The sequence below is a fragment of the Hemicordylus capensis genome, chromosome 5, assembly GCF_027244095.1.
Source record: "Hemicordylus capensis ecotype Gifberg chromosome 5, rHemCap1.1.pri, whole genome shotgun sequence".
Classification (NCBI taxonomy): domain Eukaryota; kingdom Metazoa; phylum Chordata; class Lepidosauria; order Squamata; family Cordylidae; genus Hemicordylus; species Hemicordylus capensis.
In genome coordinates this window covers 218,189,110-218,205,690 of record NC_069661.1, presented here as the reverse complement: position 1 = coordinate 218,205,690, position 16,581 = coordinate 218,189,110, and the positions used below count along the sequence as shown (strand labels likewise).

The window sequence follows — 16,581 nt, the reverse complement described above, 5'->3', positions numbered from 1 at the left end:
AAGAGTGATGAATGGAAACAAAGTTTGTTGGTGTCTGAACTACAGAAACACTTCCCTGGGGAATTGTGAAGGGTCTGGATATCTGACAGGTTGGAGAAGAGATTGAGAAGTAAAGCTTTCACCAAGAAAAATCAGCATGAATAACCACCAGATGGCAGCTTAGCAAGGCATGATCTCACTTTACAAGTGGAGGAAAAAGGCAGCATCAAATTGTTGTGTTCCACAGGAAACAGACCAGCCACCAGTTTGCTACTTGATTCCTTGTTTATGATCATGATCCTATACAATGTAAACTAAGATCTAAGTCATACTTTGTGGCAAGTGTGTTTGTGGTGTATACACTGGTGTTTGCGGCGGTAAACACTAGAATATGGAGAAATATATTTCCAGACTCATGGTGGATGTATACTGGCAAGCCCCAGTTGTCGGTGGCTCCTTGGGGTATGTCCATTGTGCATTCACAAAGGTGCATCTGTGCTTTGTACTAGAGTATATGTGGCACAAACACTTGTCATGTAAAGCGTCAGTTGGTCCTTCAGCTGGTGCCTGTATGGGAGACGCTCTTACCCTGTGCCTGTGTCACTTTGTTGTTAAATGAGGGCAGTGGTGAAACGCAGGTACCTTCTTTATTGCATGGCAATGCCATCAAATGCACTGAGCAGACTGTGAGATTTATGCTAGTTTTGCAATTGCCATCTTATCTCAGTGGGCAGGAATTGGAGCCGTTTGGGCAATCCAAGGAGAAGATGTGTGGAATGAGTGGATCTGATCTCTTAAATACCCAAGTCGGTTTGCTGTTATTTAGAAGTGAAATTCATTGAAATGAGTAGACATATTTACTTGGAGAAATTCTAGGTTTCTGCCCACAGATCATTTGTTCAGTAGGACTTGCATACATAACAAGATGCCATGTACATCATGGGTTTGCTGCCTCATTGCTACGCACAGTTCACAATGTCGGATCAGGATCCGCACATGCAGCTCCCAACATATGGTGTAGATTAGTTGCAAATGCTTGTTGCATCACCTTGTGCACCAACAAAAGCAATTCCACTCTGCACTATACGGTGTGTGTTCCTCATCCATTTTATGAGACTCATTGGAAAAGTATATCTACAACCATTGCCAGGCAATGATGCACACGTTGCTACCTGCACACTGCTCGTCACTGTATTGCGTTGTTTTTCACAACAATGTGTATCTGGGATCTGAGCCAACGTTTCAAACCAAGGTGCAAGTCTGTTGACAAAGCACAGAATATAAAGACAATTCCTGGATTTGGGGGGTTATCCAATGGGATTTATTCCTCAAACATCTTCTGGTTGGTTTTTTTCTTTTAAAATCTCTCCACCCCCATTTTAAGGTAGTTTCCAAAGTTGGATGCCTGGCCTCTGCCTGAAAAACCCATGGAAGTGAATTGTCTGAACTATTTGGTGGGATGGATTAGGAAAAACTTCAGGCATCTGGGTTGTCTTTAGCATTACATATTTAGCAAAATATATAGAGAGAGGGGACATTCAGTAATACAGAAGGCTGAAAACCTAATAGTGCCCAGAAAGACAGCTAGTGATCAGTTGATGGGTTTCAGTCTCCTGGGTAGTAGGTGAGCTGTAGAGCAAGCAATTATGGAATGTAAAATATTTCTATTAAACAGAACAAATTGGAGAATACATTTTGGGAAGATGTCTGTGCCTCAGAACTGAGGCCTTGATGCTTTGTGCCATCTTTCCTGATGCAATATTATCTCTTATTTGAAGGATCGGGTCCAGTTTCTCTACATTTACAATCCAGTTAAGTAGCACAGACTTTCAGAATGAATAAAAACCTTAACCAAATCAAGAACATTTGGTTCAGTTTTGATTTGTTACAAAGTAAACTACAAGGGCTTTGAATAAATCACAAATGGTTCATTTTCATAGCCCATTTGTCAGTCATTTGGAAAAAGGCAGCCTTTGTGTACACAGGAGAGGTGTTGTCTAGGCAAAAGAAACCTTTGGTAGCCTGGCTGGCCATTTATACGACCATGGAAGATGTATCATGGGTGTGCAAAGACAGTATTTGACATCTCAAATGCTGCTTTCTGGGCCTAGAAGGAGATATTCTTGGGCATGTGGAACCTTTGATGGGCCAAGAAACCCTGTCAAAAGCTTTTGGGTTCACTAAGGGTCTTCCATTGAAAGCAATGTGAAACAAAAATGAATGGAAGTAACAAAATCCAGATATCTTTCTCATAAAACAAATTTTAAAGATAAGTAACAGAACAATTTAACTCTTCAACAGTGTTCCCTCTTAAGGCGTGCGCATGTGCGTGCACTCACATGTTTTTGATGGCTGCTCAGCTAATTTTAGATCCCACTCAGGTTGAATCCGGAAGGTCCCACTCTGAATGCATGTGCACACACACTGCTTTGATACCAGAACAAAACTCATTCCGCACACAGATGAAAGAACTTAGAGAGAACACTGCTCTTCAATAATGAAAATGGATTGGATTAAAAAGCAATCCCCGCACCCCGCATGCTCTTTTTGCTGCCGCGCGCAACCTTCCCTCCTTCCTGCATCTAATGCATTTTCAAAGCTTCCAAGCATTGGTTTTGAAGGGGGGCAAGACAGAATTCTGCACCTCACCTCAGGCATCCGAATACTCTGGACCATCCTGCATGCCAGTTGAAAGCAACAGAATTGAAGCTGTGTCCACATGTTAGTGGCTGGACCAATATCAAGTCATTTGTCTGTCAGTGATCAAGTGTTTGTCCCTAGTCTTCTGACAATTTGTGATGCTGTTATAAAGTTTGTACCTATGGCACATCTGCAACTAAACTCTACGTGCAACATGGTCTGGATCAATGGTGTGTGAGAATTTATATTTTAGTCAAGCCCACAAACATAGTCAAATTGTTCTATAGGCAGGGATTTCCATGTCCTTTTAAATAAACACTTGCTGATTGGTGTTGCTACAGAGTCCCTCTCAGTTTTCTGATTAACTGCCTCTGTTTATATCTCATTCCACATGTTTAATATATCTCTCTCTCTCCTTTCTTTTTTTGATTTTCATGTCGCTGAGGTATATTGCCAAGTCTGTTCACAAGCTTTTCTTTTCTCCGGGGCAACACACCATCTGTTTTGGCTCAGCAAAATCAACTACTGGTAGGGAAAGCTGAAGGGTGTCCAAGGTTCTCAAAGCAAGGGCCACATATTCCTATAGAAAGTAGCCAAGGAGATAGGAGAAACAGAACAGAAACCATCCTTCATTAACCAAGGATACCATTTGGGTGAAAAGTAACTGGACAGGAGAGGAGCATTGGCTCAGAACTGCATTAAAGAGAATTAATTTGTGAGAGCACTAGAATAGGGCTGCCACTTTACCTTTGGAGTAAAGGTAAAGTGTGCCATCAAGTTGATTTCAACTCCTGGTGCCCACAGAGCCCTGTGGTTGTCTTTGGTAGAATACAGGAGGGGTTTATCATTGCCGCCTCATGTGCAGTATGAGATGATGCCTTTCAGCATCTTCCTATATCGCTGCTGCCTGATATAGGTGTTTCCCATACTCTAGGAAACACATACCTTTGGAGTAGTGCTCCTGTATCTTAGAAACAGAAATTAAAATCTGTGCCTGTTGAATTTCTGCCTATCACATACAACCCTGCTAGAAAATTTATGGCAGCCCACAATAAGGAAGGAGCACCAGAAGATTGTGAAAGTCTCTTATGCTTGGCAACATCATTTTAAATCCACAGAGCGATGAATAACCAAAGATATACTTCCAAAGATTCCTTACATTTTAAAAAATTCAGATCCTCTAATCATATAGATAATAAGTATAGGATTACATTTATAAACAAAAACAAAACCGGTATATAGTTGGTGGTATTGGAAATGCTAGGGTATTTATTATTTACTACATTTATTTACAGTAGCTGAAGGGGTTAACAAGGAATGTATGGCTACAAGCAGTGAAATACATGTGATGCTGAAGACATGAGGCCCATTGACACGTGTTCAACACTCATACAATGAGTGTACAGTGATGATGTAAAGATTCAGATGATGATGATAATCAATGAACTTTGTTAGCCGCCCCATAAAAAAATTGTTTTCTGGATGGCTCACAACACAACATTAAAACATCCAATAAACATACATCAAATTACAACATGCCACATAAATAAATAAAATTAAAAACTTGGTTTTAAAAAAATCAATTTTAAAAAGCCTAAGTGAACAGAAAGGTCTTAACCTGGCATCTAAAAGAACAAAGTGATGGTGAAAGGCAAACCTCACTGGGAAGGCTGTTCTATAAATTCTATTTATTTATTTAACATATTTATATACCTCCCAAAACCTATGTCTCTGGGCAGTTTACAATAAAACAATACAAATTAAAATTAAAATGTTGAAACATTTAAAATGATTTAAAATTTAACACAATGTTAAAAACTGTAACTCTAATTAAAAGCCTGGGTGAGCAAATATGTATTAACTGCCTTTTTAAAAGTGATCAGAGATGAGGAAGCTTTTATTTCAGCAGGGAGCGCATTCCAAAGCCTTGGGGCAGCAACGGAGAAGGCCCATCCCTGAGTAGCCACCAGAAGAGCTGGTGGCACCTGCAGATGAACTTCTCCAGATTATCTAAATGGGTGGTGGGGCTCATGTTGAAGAAGACATTCTCTTAAATACCAAAGGCCTAAGCTGTTTAGGGCTTTATAGGTTAAAACCAGCACATTGTATTTTGCCCAGAAACTTATCAGCAACCAGTGGTAGCTCTTTCAATACAGGAATAATATGGTCTCTCCAAGATTACCTAGAGACCAACCTGGCTACCACATTCTTTACCAACTGCAGTTTCTGGACTACATACAAAGGCAGCCCCACATAGAGTGCATTGTAGTAGTCCAGTCTGGAGGTTACCAGCAAATGCACCACTGTTCTGAGGTCATTTATCTCAAGAAATGGACACAGCTAGCATATCAGCTAAAGCTGATAGAAAGTACCTCTGGCCACTCAACCTGAGACACAAGGGAGAGGTTTGGATCCAGAACACTCCCAGATTGCATACCTGTTTCTCCTGGGGAAGTGTGAACCCACCCAGAACCAGCTGATCAAAATATTCTCCCAAGTTCCAACCCCACACAGTCTGTCCTGTCTGGATTCAGTCTCAGTTTGTTATCCCTCATCCAGCCCATCACCGTCTCCAGGCAAGCATTTAGGGAGGTTATGCCTTATCCTGATGGGGTGCAACCACCAAAAAGGCCCTCTCCCTAGCAGCCACCTGTGGAGGAAAAGCCCTCTATTCCTTCTAACCTTTTTACCGCTGCCACCAAGTGGACTTTTGGTATGGCTGGGTCCACTACAATAGCCCTTCAAAAGTAAAAGGAAAACCCTCAGCAGCAGGCACAGAGCCAGCTAAGCAGTGGCCTAGGTCCAGCCCTGCTCGGCGGCCTCCTCCACGTACGCCCGTGTGCATGATGTCTCACACAAGGGGGCATGGCTCGGGCTCCGGATGAGCCCAGCGCGACTCCTCCCTTCCATGCCAGGCCACTGAGAGCCCAGGCGAACTCTCTGGCAGTTATTTCAGGCAGCGCAGACTGCCCGATATAATGTTTTCAATCCAGACTGGCTCTTCTTTTTCTTCTTAGTGATTTCAGTTGGGTTTTTCTCTCCAGCAGACTTTCTTCCAACACTCTCTGAGGCGATTCTCAGGTCCGCCAAAAAGCGGCCTAGTGGAGCCTAGCCCGCTTTTTGGCAGTCGTGTTCTGCCACGGGAACTGAGCGGCTTCTCGCAGCAAATCGCCCAAACCACCCCTCCCCTTAGCCCAGGTTAGTGGACTGAGCGCTCCGCTTAACAGGGGTTACTGGATTGTGTGCTGCCACGGCACAGCTCCACGCCGTGGCAACTCACAAGGAGACCCCCAACCAGGAGGCTAAAAAGCAGTGTCCCAGCTCAGGGGTCTCTCCAGCATGCCCTGCGAGCTCATGCAGGGCATGCTGGAACTACTGGGGGCCATGCGGCCCCCAAACTCCCAGGCCCCCGCCAGCTCCGTGACGGAGCCGGCAGTTGTGTGGGGGGCCTCTGTGGCCGCCCAGGGATGGCTGACTGATCGTCTGCGGGGAGAGTGGGCTCTCCCTGCAAACCCCATCCAGGCCCTTCTCACTGATCATGAGAAGAGCCTCTCTGTCTTCTTCAACCTTCAGCTCTGATTTTCTCCAGCAGACTTGAATTCTCTGGCTTCCAAGACTCTCTTCCTTCTTCTGCAACCTCCAGCTCTGTCTTGCTCCAGCAGACTCTCTTGACTTCTCCTTCCAGGACTCTGACTCTTGGACTCCTTAGTCCTCTCGACTTCTCCATCTTCCAGGCCTCTTTCTCTCAAGACTCTCTTAGGACTCTGTTGACTTCACTCTCTCTCCTCTCAAAACACTCCCTATATATATATATATCAACAGTTTTTTAGCCATCCAATTAGAACAAACAAAAATTCCCTCCATTTCTTGAAATCTCCTTTCCCTCAAAAAATCAACAGTCAAATTGCTGAACCAAAAGTGAAATTACAGAAACCAAGAATAAACTTTTGACTCTTCCATCCTTCTCCATGCACAGGGATTTGCAAACACAGAAATCATATGTACAGTACTGCAGAGTTTTTATGAATATAACACAATTCATTTATTAGGGCTTATTTACAAGAAGAGATTTGAGAATATTATTACATGATACAATACAAGGGCTTATTTACAGAAACCCAAGAAGTGTAGGCCTCATTCCTACACACCACCCACCTCACTTCATTTGGCGGGGCACTTGGAGCAGGGCCTCCAAAGAAGATCTTAAGGTATAGTCATTCACATGTTATGCTGAACTCAGATACAGAAGTACAGTTCCTATCTGTACTATGCATTTGCAGGGCATGTATCCAAGTTCACTTTTAAAATGAAACAGGTACATCATTCATACAAACACATGGACAAGTGAACAGATATCCATGCACTCGTACAGTATAATGTCTGAACTGAGCTATAATTTTGCACCTATGTTCAGATGCCTGTACAGTACGTGCATACACATTTTTGTGTGAATGTCTGTAAACATGTACATTTAAAAACTGAACCTGGGTATAGGTTCTTCAAATACATGGTACAGATAGGAAGTATATTTCTGTATCTGCATCCCATATAACATGTAGAATACTTGTACCTGTGTGCACTGTTCACAGATTATACAAAGCCCTCTTCTGATGCTATTTTAACAGGACTGTGTACTCACGTACTCTGTCTGAAGCAGGAATACAAGTCCTGTCTCCAGAACTTCGATCTTTACCCCTCACTCTCCCTCCTACATAGCTCACAATTATGGTGTTTATATGTAGAGGCAAGCATGTAATCATGATGGTGGGCACTTCCATGATCAGCAGCTTTGCACAGAGCAGAGCCCTTCTAGTTGATCTAGTCAGGTAAGTAGAGTCAGCTAGAAGCAAGCCAGAAGGACATGAACTGTTGAGTAGCTTGAGTTGTACCTGTCCCAGAAACAGTTTAGCAGCTAATGCAGTGTCTTCAAGACAGATGTTATATGTACACTGTGGGCAGTTCCTGATATCAGTCTGGCTGCTGCATTCTGTACCATCTTTAGTTTCCATTCACCTGGTCACCATTGTTTTTTATAGCTGCTTCCCCCATATAACGACCTCTTGGTGGCTTTCAATACTATCGACCATAGTATCCTTCTGGAGCATCTGAGGGGGTTGGGGGTGGGAGGCACTGCTTTGCAGTGGTTCCATTCTTACCTCTTGGGCAGATTCCAGATGGTGTCTCTCAGGGACTCTTGTTCTTCAAAAACTGAACTTCGGTATGGTGTCCCTCAGGGCTCCATATTGTCTCCAATGTTGTTTAACATCTACATGAAACCGCTGGGATAGATCATCAGGAGATTTGGGTAGGGTGTTATCAGTATGCTGATGACACCCAAATCTATTTCTCCATGTCAATGTCATCAGGAGAAGGCATAACCTTCTGCGTGGAGGCAGTGATTGGCTGGATGAGAGGTAACAAGCTGAGACTGAATCCAGATAAGACAGAGGTACTTATTGTGTGGGGTCGGAACTGGGGAAATAATTTTGATCTGCCTGTTCTGGATGGGGTCACACTTCCTCAGAAGGAACAAGTACGCAGTCTGGGGGTGCTTCTGGACACAAAACTGTCCCTGGTGTCCCAGGTTGAGGCAGAGGTGCCTTTTATCAGCTTCAGCTGATACGCCAGCTGCGTCAATTTTTTGAGATAAATGCCCTCAGAACAGTAGTACATCTGCTGGTTACCTCCAGACTTGACTACTGCAATGCGTTCTATGTGGGGCTGCCTTTGTACATAGTCCGGAAACTGCAGTTAGTCCAGAATGCGGAGGCCAGATTGGTCTCTGGGTCATTTCGGAGAGACCATATCACTCCTATCTTAAAACATCTACACTGGCTGCTGGTAAGTTTCCGGGCAGAGTACAAGGTTTTGGTTATAACCTATAAAGCCCTAAACACAGAGGCGTATCTAGGGAAAATAGGGCCTAGGGCAAGCACTGAAATTGCGCCCCCTGTCCAAACATCTGACACCCATCTTTCAGATAACTTTACCTTAATGTCAGCTGAAAAATACAAGTCAAGCTTGTTAATCTTTTAATATTTCAAAAACTATTTAGCAATGGATGTAGCCAGACCAAGAAAATGCTGGAAAATTACAAATTTTAGTATGCTAGGGCTCATGAAATACCCAAATATTATGCGGAGGTGTACTTGGAAAAACTAAATAGAAGTGCCTGTCTAATTCTCTGCTATGCATTGTAGCATCATGAATACGTAAGTTTTAAAAATAAATGGAGAATTTGACTTTTCCCAGATACTCTGAAAATAATTAAACGATATGCAGAGTAAACGGTGTCACTGCTTGGAATATATTCTAGTATTTCAGAAAGACAGTTAAAATGAGAGAAAGAGCAAGAAACTCCCAGTGGGCCATAATACTAAGGATTTCACATTGATTCAAAGACAAACTCACCATTAATAGCCATATTATTAAGACATCACATTTAACTCACTTATCACAAGAAGCAAAGTAAGAGCAAATGGATACAATCTTAGCTCATAAACTTTAGCTCAGTATTCACAAGCCCCGATTCTCTGTTCATAGTGCCAATCTGAATATGTGTACAGTGACTTGAACTGTTGAACTGTTTTAATCTTTTATTGGCTGTTGTTATTGTTTTGTAAACCGCCCAGAGAACTTGCATTTTGGGCAGTATAGAAATGTATTAAATAAAAATAAATAAAGAAATACACACAAGGAAATCTTACGTGGATTTAACTAAAGGTTTATTCAGCAACAACTGCTCCTTTTCTTCTTCCCTTTTCCCTCCCTTTTCCTTTCTGACTCCTCCCCACACTCTCTACAGGATCCCCCTTAGGACAAAAACAACTGCAAAAGATAACTGGATAGGATATAACACATCCTTCCCCTTTATAACAACCAAAATTTGGATTGATTTAAAATCTAGTGACAAAATCTTGAAGTTTTCTAGGTGGTCTCCTGTCACACACACTTCTAAGTCTTGGGTTCTCTGGCACAGGAGAAGAGGATCGTCCATCACTTTCATCAGCCTCAGCTGTGAGGTTAAAACTAGAGGCAAGCAAGATCAAATCCCTCTTCAGTTCCTCTCTTGAGATCAGACTGCCTCTTGTCTCATCGTATACATGCTGGAAAAGCTCAAACTATTCCATTTATTTTCATCATCCAATAGGACAAAATCTCCCTGGATTTTGATTATTTGTTTTGCTCCAGACTAGCTGGAACATCCCTTTATAAGGCAGCCGTATGCTAACAAAGTCCCTCACCTGAAATGTTCGCTGTTTCTCACTGGTTCTGATTTACATATAATTTATATTGTTGTTGCTTCACCCGTACCCAATCACAAATCTCTGTATCCTCAGGGTGAGATGGCATGGAAAGCCCAATCAGTTGTTGCATTGCATAAGTTTGGTGGTAGGTTTGTGTCCGCTCAGTAGTTGAGAGGTGATTTTCCTGTAGTGGAATGAGGAGTAGTTTGATAAGCAAATAGAATTTCATGGATTGCCTCTTTACAGGATTGTTGTTGCGTACGTAGTAGACAGTTGTAAACTTTCTTTCATAAGAACATAAGAATGGCCCTGTTGGATAGGCCCAAGGCCCATCTAGTCCAGCATCCTGTTTCACACAGTGGCCCACCAGATGCCGCTGGAAGCCACAGGCAGGAGTTGCGGGCATGCCCTCTCTCCTGCTGTCACTCCCCTGCAACTGGTATTCAGAGGCATCCTGCCTTTGAGGCTGGAGGTGGCCTATAGCCCTCAGATTAGTAGCCATTGATAGACCTCTCCTCCATGAAGTTATCCAAATCCCTCTTAAAGCCACCCAGGTTGTTCGCTGTCACCACTATCTTGTGGCGGAGAATTTCACAAGTTGATTATGTGATGTGTGAAAAAGTACTTCCGTTTGTTGGTCCTAGATTTCCTGGCAATCAATTTCATGGGATGACCCCTGGTTCTAGTATTATGTGAGAGGGAGAAAAATTTCTCTCTATCCACTTTCTCCACACCATGCATGATTTTATAGACCTCTATCATGTCTCCCCACAGTCGTCTTTTTTCTAAACTAAATAGCCCCAGGTGTTGTAGCCTTGCCTCATAAGGAAGGTGCTCTAGTCCCCTGATCATCTTGGTTGCCCTCTTCTGCACCCTTTCCAGTTCTACAATGTCCTTCTTTGGATGTGGTGACCAGAACTGTATGCAGTATTACAAGTGTGGCCGCACCATAGTTTTGTATAAGGGCATTATAATATTAGCTGTTTTATTTTCAACCCCCTTCCTAATGATCTCTAGCATGGAATTGGCCTTTTTCACAGCTGCCGCACATTGAGTTGACACTTTCAACGAGCTGTCCACCACGACCCCAAGATCCCTCTCCTGGTCAGTGACTGACAGCTCAGATCCCATCAGCATATATGTGAAGTTGGGTTTTTTGCCCCAATATACATCACTTTACACTTGCCAACAATGAACCAGATTTGCCATTTTGTCGCTCACTCCCCCCATTTGGAGAGATCCTTTTGGAGCTCCTCACAATCAGTTTTGGCTTTCACTAACTTAAATAGTTTGGTGTCATCTGCAAATTTGGCCACCTTGATGCTTACCTCAACTTCTAGATCATTTATGAATAAATTAACAAGCACCAGTCCCAGTACAGATCCCTGGGGGACCCTACTTCTTACTTCCCTCTATTGTGAAAACTTTCAATTTATACCTATCCTCTGTTTCCTGCCCTTTCACTAATTTGGTCATTCTTTCTACTAAGCCTTTCCCTCAAGGATGGCACAAGGAAAGAGGCTTGTGTTTTATCCCATGGTTATGCAAGTATTGCTCCATTTCAAATGAGGTAAGCTGTGTCCCATTGTCAGTCACTAGTTCTTTAGGAAGACCTTCCCTCCCAAAAACTGCAGCCATGAACTGGATCACCTTGTTTGTAATAATGCTGCCAACCAATGAAACTTCTGGCCATCTGGAATAGTAATCCACCATCACTATGACTAATCTTTGTTTTGTGAGTTGGATATCAAAAGGCTTCATTATATCCAGAGCAAGTTTCCCCTGGGACCATTGGGATACTTTACTGGAGTCAAGGGAGTGGTAAAAGTTGTCTGTGATTTGTCAGATACAGCACATGTCATACAGTGCCTGATTACATTTTCAATGTGTTTGTCCATACCTGGCCACCAAAAACTTTATCTGATTTGCCTTTTAGTCAAGCTCATGCCCAGTGATCTTTGTGGGCAATTTTGATCACTTTTGCTTGTTAGGTGGTTGGCACCACCAAACAATCAGTTCTTAGCACCAACTCATTTTAATTGTAAACCGCCCAGAGACGCAAGTTTTGGGCGGCATAGAAATATTTTAAATAAATAAAATAAACTCATTGAAAAGGGACAACTCACTTGTATCTATGGTTGAAGATATTCAAATATCCTGTTTTTGCATGGCCATCCATTATTATGTAAGTTCAGTAAGCACTTGATCAGCACTGAGGGCCACCTTTCCATTCAGATGTGATCACTCCATGAGTGGATTTGTGCAATTACTAGTCCTTTATCTTTGTCTTTTGGGATCTCCTCTTGACCTGGAAATGGAAGTTGAGATAAACAATCTGCAGTTGTATCCCAAAGACCTGGAAGACATTCCACCTAGAAATCAAATCCCATAAGTCTGGTGATCCATTTGGCTATTCTTGGGATTGTTTTACTTGATCCCCGAGTAGTAAATAAGGCAGATAGGGGTTTATGGTCTGATCTTAAAGTGAATTTTCTGCCCAAGTAAGTCCTGAAGTGCCTCACTGCCCAGAAACATGCTAGAGCTTCTTTTTCAATGACAGAATATATCTTCTCTGAAACAGTAAGCACTCTGGAAGCAAAGGCAACTGTAACTTCCCTGTCCCCCTTTTGCTGGGTCAAGACAGCACCCAAACCATATTTAGAAACATCAGTGGTTACAATAGTGTGCGTGTTGTTGTCAAAGGAAGTGAGAGCAGGCCAGGGCTAACAGCAATAGCCGAACTGATAGTAAACTAGCTTTTTAGGATGCATCCCAGTTAAATGCTGCATTCTTTTTTAAAAGAAGATGCAATGGAGCAACTTTGGAGGCAAGTAGTCTAACAGATTTAGAGCAATAATCATAGAATCCTAAAAATGATCAAAGTGCATCCTTGTGTGGCTCTGGTGCTTTCTGAATAATTTTCACCAAATCTGTTTTGGGATGTATGCCACTCTGAGATATCGTGTATCCCAAGTAAATCACCAAGTGTGTGGAAAACTGACATATACTTGACGTGATCCCAGTGTATTCTATCCCACTGGCCTGGGATACGAGCCTGTTTTGGAAGATTCCAAAGCTTTGAGCAGCACTCCTGACTCCGCCCACAGTGCATATGCGTTCATCAAAGGGCGGATGGAGCACCGCTCTCCTCAGTTCCTTTCTGACTGCTGACCAATTCAGATGACCGCCAACCAGTACAGGAAGGTTATACTGCTATAGCTAGGGTTCACCACCTCAGCCATTTGGACAAGTGAGAAAAAACTACTATCTTTGCAGAGATAGTAGGTTAGTGTTTTCTTAAGACTTCTGTCAGTTTAACATCATGCTCCTCAATGGTTTTGCCATACACTAAAATGTCATTCAGAAAATAAGTGATGCCATCCATAGTCCCAAAAACTGCATGCATCATTTGTTGAAATACCGAAGCTGGAGAGGCTAATTCAGTCTTTTGTATTGAAAAAGACCCTCTGAGGTAATGAAGGCTGTGAATTTGTGAGAACTCTTGAGCAGAGGAATTTGATGATAGGCCAAAGATAAGTCCAAAGTTGTGAACACTGAGGCCTCTTTCAGAGTAAGCAGCATTTCATTTATATTGGGTAATGGATGACAATCCACTACCATGTTGGAGTTCAAATCTCTTAAATCTACACACATTCAAAGTGTACCATTTGATTTCTGCACAAGAATAATGGGAGAAACTCATTCTGATGAATCAACAGGTTCTATGATATCAGCATGCTGTATTCTTAAGAGCTCCTCTCTATGTGGTTGGTGCAATACTATGGGTACGTTCTTCATTTTGTGTTGTACAGGTATTGCATTTGCCTTCATCCAAATTTTATGTTTGAAATGTTTACGTTTATGTTTGAAATGTTTATGTTTGAAATGTATGGCCATGCCAGGAGTACCAGCAAATACATGTGGGAAATCAGCAATCATATCAGCAAATAGTATGATCTGTAATATCATAATATTACAGTAATATTGTACTCCATCATCTGTAATATGGGTTCCGTGCTATTTGGGTCTAACAGTATCCATAGATCTTTCTGATGTTTCCGTCCCAGTATTGAGACTCCTTTTTGTGACACATACACTTTCCCTTCTGCAGTACATCCTTTGTATTCCAGGACAGCAGTGAATTATCCATTTATGGAAATAAAGGAACCTCCATATCCCCATGGGTGGATGTCTGAAGGCTGCAAGTGCAGTTCTGAGGTAGTGAGGAGTTTCTTGTAAAGTAGTTGGGAAATGATAGTGTACAGAGGACCAGAATAAGCCAGCATCTGCATTTCATGGCCATTAAGTAACTTGACAATGTGGAGAAATGGTCACACTTAAAACGCAGTCAGGAAGCAGTTCAGCTGCCTCATCCTTATCATATGGTGAATCAGTAATGGAGTATTTTATTTATTTATTTGATTTCTATACCACCCTTCCAAAACTGGCTCAGGGCAGTTTACACAGAGAAATAATAAATAAATAAGATGGCTCCCTTTCCCCAAAGGGCTCACAATCTAAAAAGAAACACTTTGCCGAGTAGACAGCCAATTTGTCAACCTTAGCAAAGTGCCCCCTTTTTTCTTGTACCTGTTGCAAGTGACCTTCCAGGCAGGACAGTGAGCAAAATTGGCTTTGTGGGAAGAGTCTCCACATAGGTAGCATTGGTAGCTCCTCTGGCTCTTTCTTTGTGCTGCCACAGTCTGGGGCAGTGCCATATGAGAAGATTGGGTTTGGAAAGATTTAGACTGAACAGCCTGGATTTCAGGAGATGAGTGGGTTTGGGGGGGACCAAAGAGAGCAATTTGGCACAGTGGAGAGCAATTTCCACCCTCCTGGCCATTTCTCTAACTATCCAAGGAAGGTTTCCACTCTAATAGCAGTTTTTCACACAAGTTTTTCACTATGCCTTCACAGAGGCATAGTGAACTTCCTGGGGGCTGGGGGACAAAGTGTATGAAGCCAGGGGGCCTCCATCATGCACGCAAAGCACATGCATACCCCAAGTCATGCCCCCTGCATCTGACATCAGACGCAAGGGGGCAGGCAACCTAACCCACTCATGCCTTCCCCTCCCCGTTTCTGTGGTCAGCAACAGTGCTGGCTCAACGGTGCAGAGTGGAGTCGGATGTGTGGCCACTGGGGGGTCACCATCTTCCTCCACTGGAGGCAGCAGTAGGGGTGGGGGTGCATCAGGGCCAGGCAACCCTCCTCCGGCAGCTCCTGCATGACTGTGGTGGCCTCTCTTCCCTGCTTGGCTGTCCTCCCTGTCCCTCTCAGCACCTCACACTCTCTCTTTTGGGCGGATGCAGGCACAGAAGGTGGAAGCAGCTACTCGGCAGGCAGAAGGAAGCGCTGCAGCAGGCTGCTTAGCTCACAGCTCGCTCAGGCAAGCAGGAGAAGAGGGCGATTCATGAGGGCAAAGGGGGGGGCTGGCCTTGGGGGCCCCTCAGACCCTGTGGGCCAGTGGACATTTGTCCCCCCTTGTCCAATGGACGCTACGCCTATGTTGGAGCAGTTTGTTTTCATAACAATCTGATCCCTGATCAGTTCATCAGTAAAGCTGGAAAACTCACAGATTACACCTCAGGCTTGCATTCCTGTGATATACTGATTGACAGCTTCACCATGCAGTTGGGATCTAGAACAGAACTTGTAACGTTCAGCAATCACATTCAAAGTTGGGTTGAAATGATCATCTAAGACTTGAAGAGCTGCTTCATAAGAATTGGCATCCCCTTGCAAGCTGGCAGGAAAGGGCAAATGATTGTATATTACCTGGCCTTCAGGGTCCAGGCAGTGAAGCAGTATAGCCTCCTGCTTTGCTGGAGTAAAATCAGGGGTCTGTATAGTGAAGAGGGAATTGCAGAAATAGGACGTCCATTGTTTCCAGGGAAGAGCAGGATCTCCTGGGGTGGACAAGAAAAAAGGTGGTGGTGGGATCTGAGCCATGCTGCAGTGGGCATCCAGTGAACAACAGAGTTCAGGATTGATAAGGAAAAAGTACCTTCAGGGTTTTTGCAGGTCGGGAAGCTGGAGAATCAATCAGCAGCAGCAGCAAGAGTAGAAAGCATGTAGGCCCAGTAATGCAATGAAATGAGGTTGCAGGAACATTCACAAGCTTTGCAGGTTCACACACTTAGCTGGTTCAAAATCTCATCACCAAATGTTTTATAGCTGCTTCCCTCATACACACAAGGAAATCTTATGTGGATTTAACTAAAGGTTTATATTCAGCAACAACTCCATTTTCTCCTTCCCTTCCCTTTCTGACTCCTCCCTCACACTCTCTACAGGATCCCCCTTAGGACAAACCCAAAAAACTACAAAAGATAAGCAGATAGGATTCAATACATCGGTGACCTGAAATTCATGTCAGGATGAGCAGCATTGAAAGGGGTTAATATTTAAACTTGTTTTCACCAGATCCTTGTGGACAGCAGCAGCTTCAGCAGCACTTGATGCACAAATCCCAGCACCCATTCTCTGCTTTATCAACGTACTACACAGCCTCCATGCTGGTATCTTTTGTTATGTACTCCTCTGCAGAGTTGGGTCTATTTATATTTCCTGCTCAGCTTTCTGCAAGCACAGCTAAAATGTACTTTAGCCCTGCCCCTTTAAATAAACGCTCTTGCTGATTGGTGTTGCCACCGAGGCTTTCTGGTTGGTTCCCTCAGCCCATACCTCCTTCCACATGTTTGCAGTCTGCCGT

At 43.3% G+C, this 16,581-nt stretch overlaps 1 long non-coding RNA gene across 1 annotated transcript; it reads right to left on the bottom strand.

Annotated features, from left to right (window-relative positions):
* Positions 1–3,865: 3,865 nt before the first annotated feature.
* LOC128327264 (uncharacterized) lies at positions 3,866–16,576 on the bottom strand. The gene is made up of 4 exons (XR_008308553.1): positions 15,874–16,576; positions 15,645–15,775; positions 11,993–12,174; positions 3,866–10,050 (listed from the first exon to the last, which is right to left on the bottom strand). It is a non-coding gene; the product is annotated as an uncharacterized LOC128327264 (long non-coding RNA).
* Between the last annotated feature and the right edge of the window lie 5 nt (positions 16,577–16,581).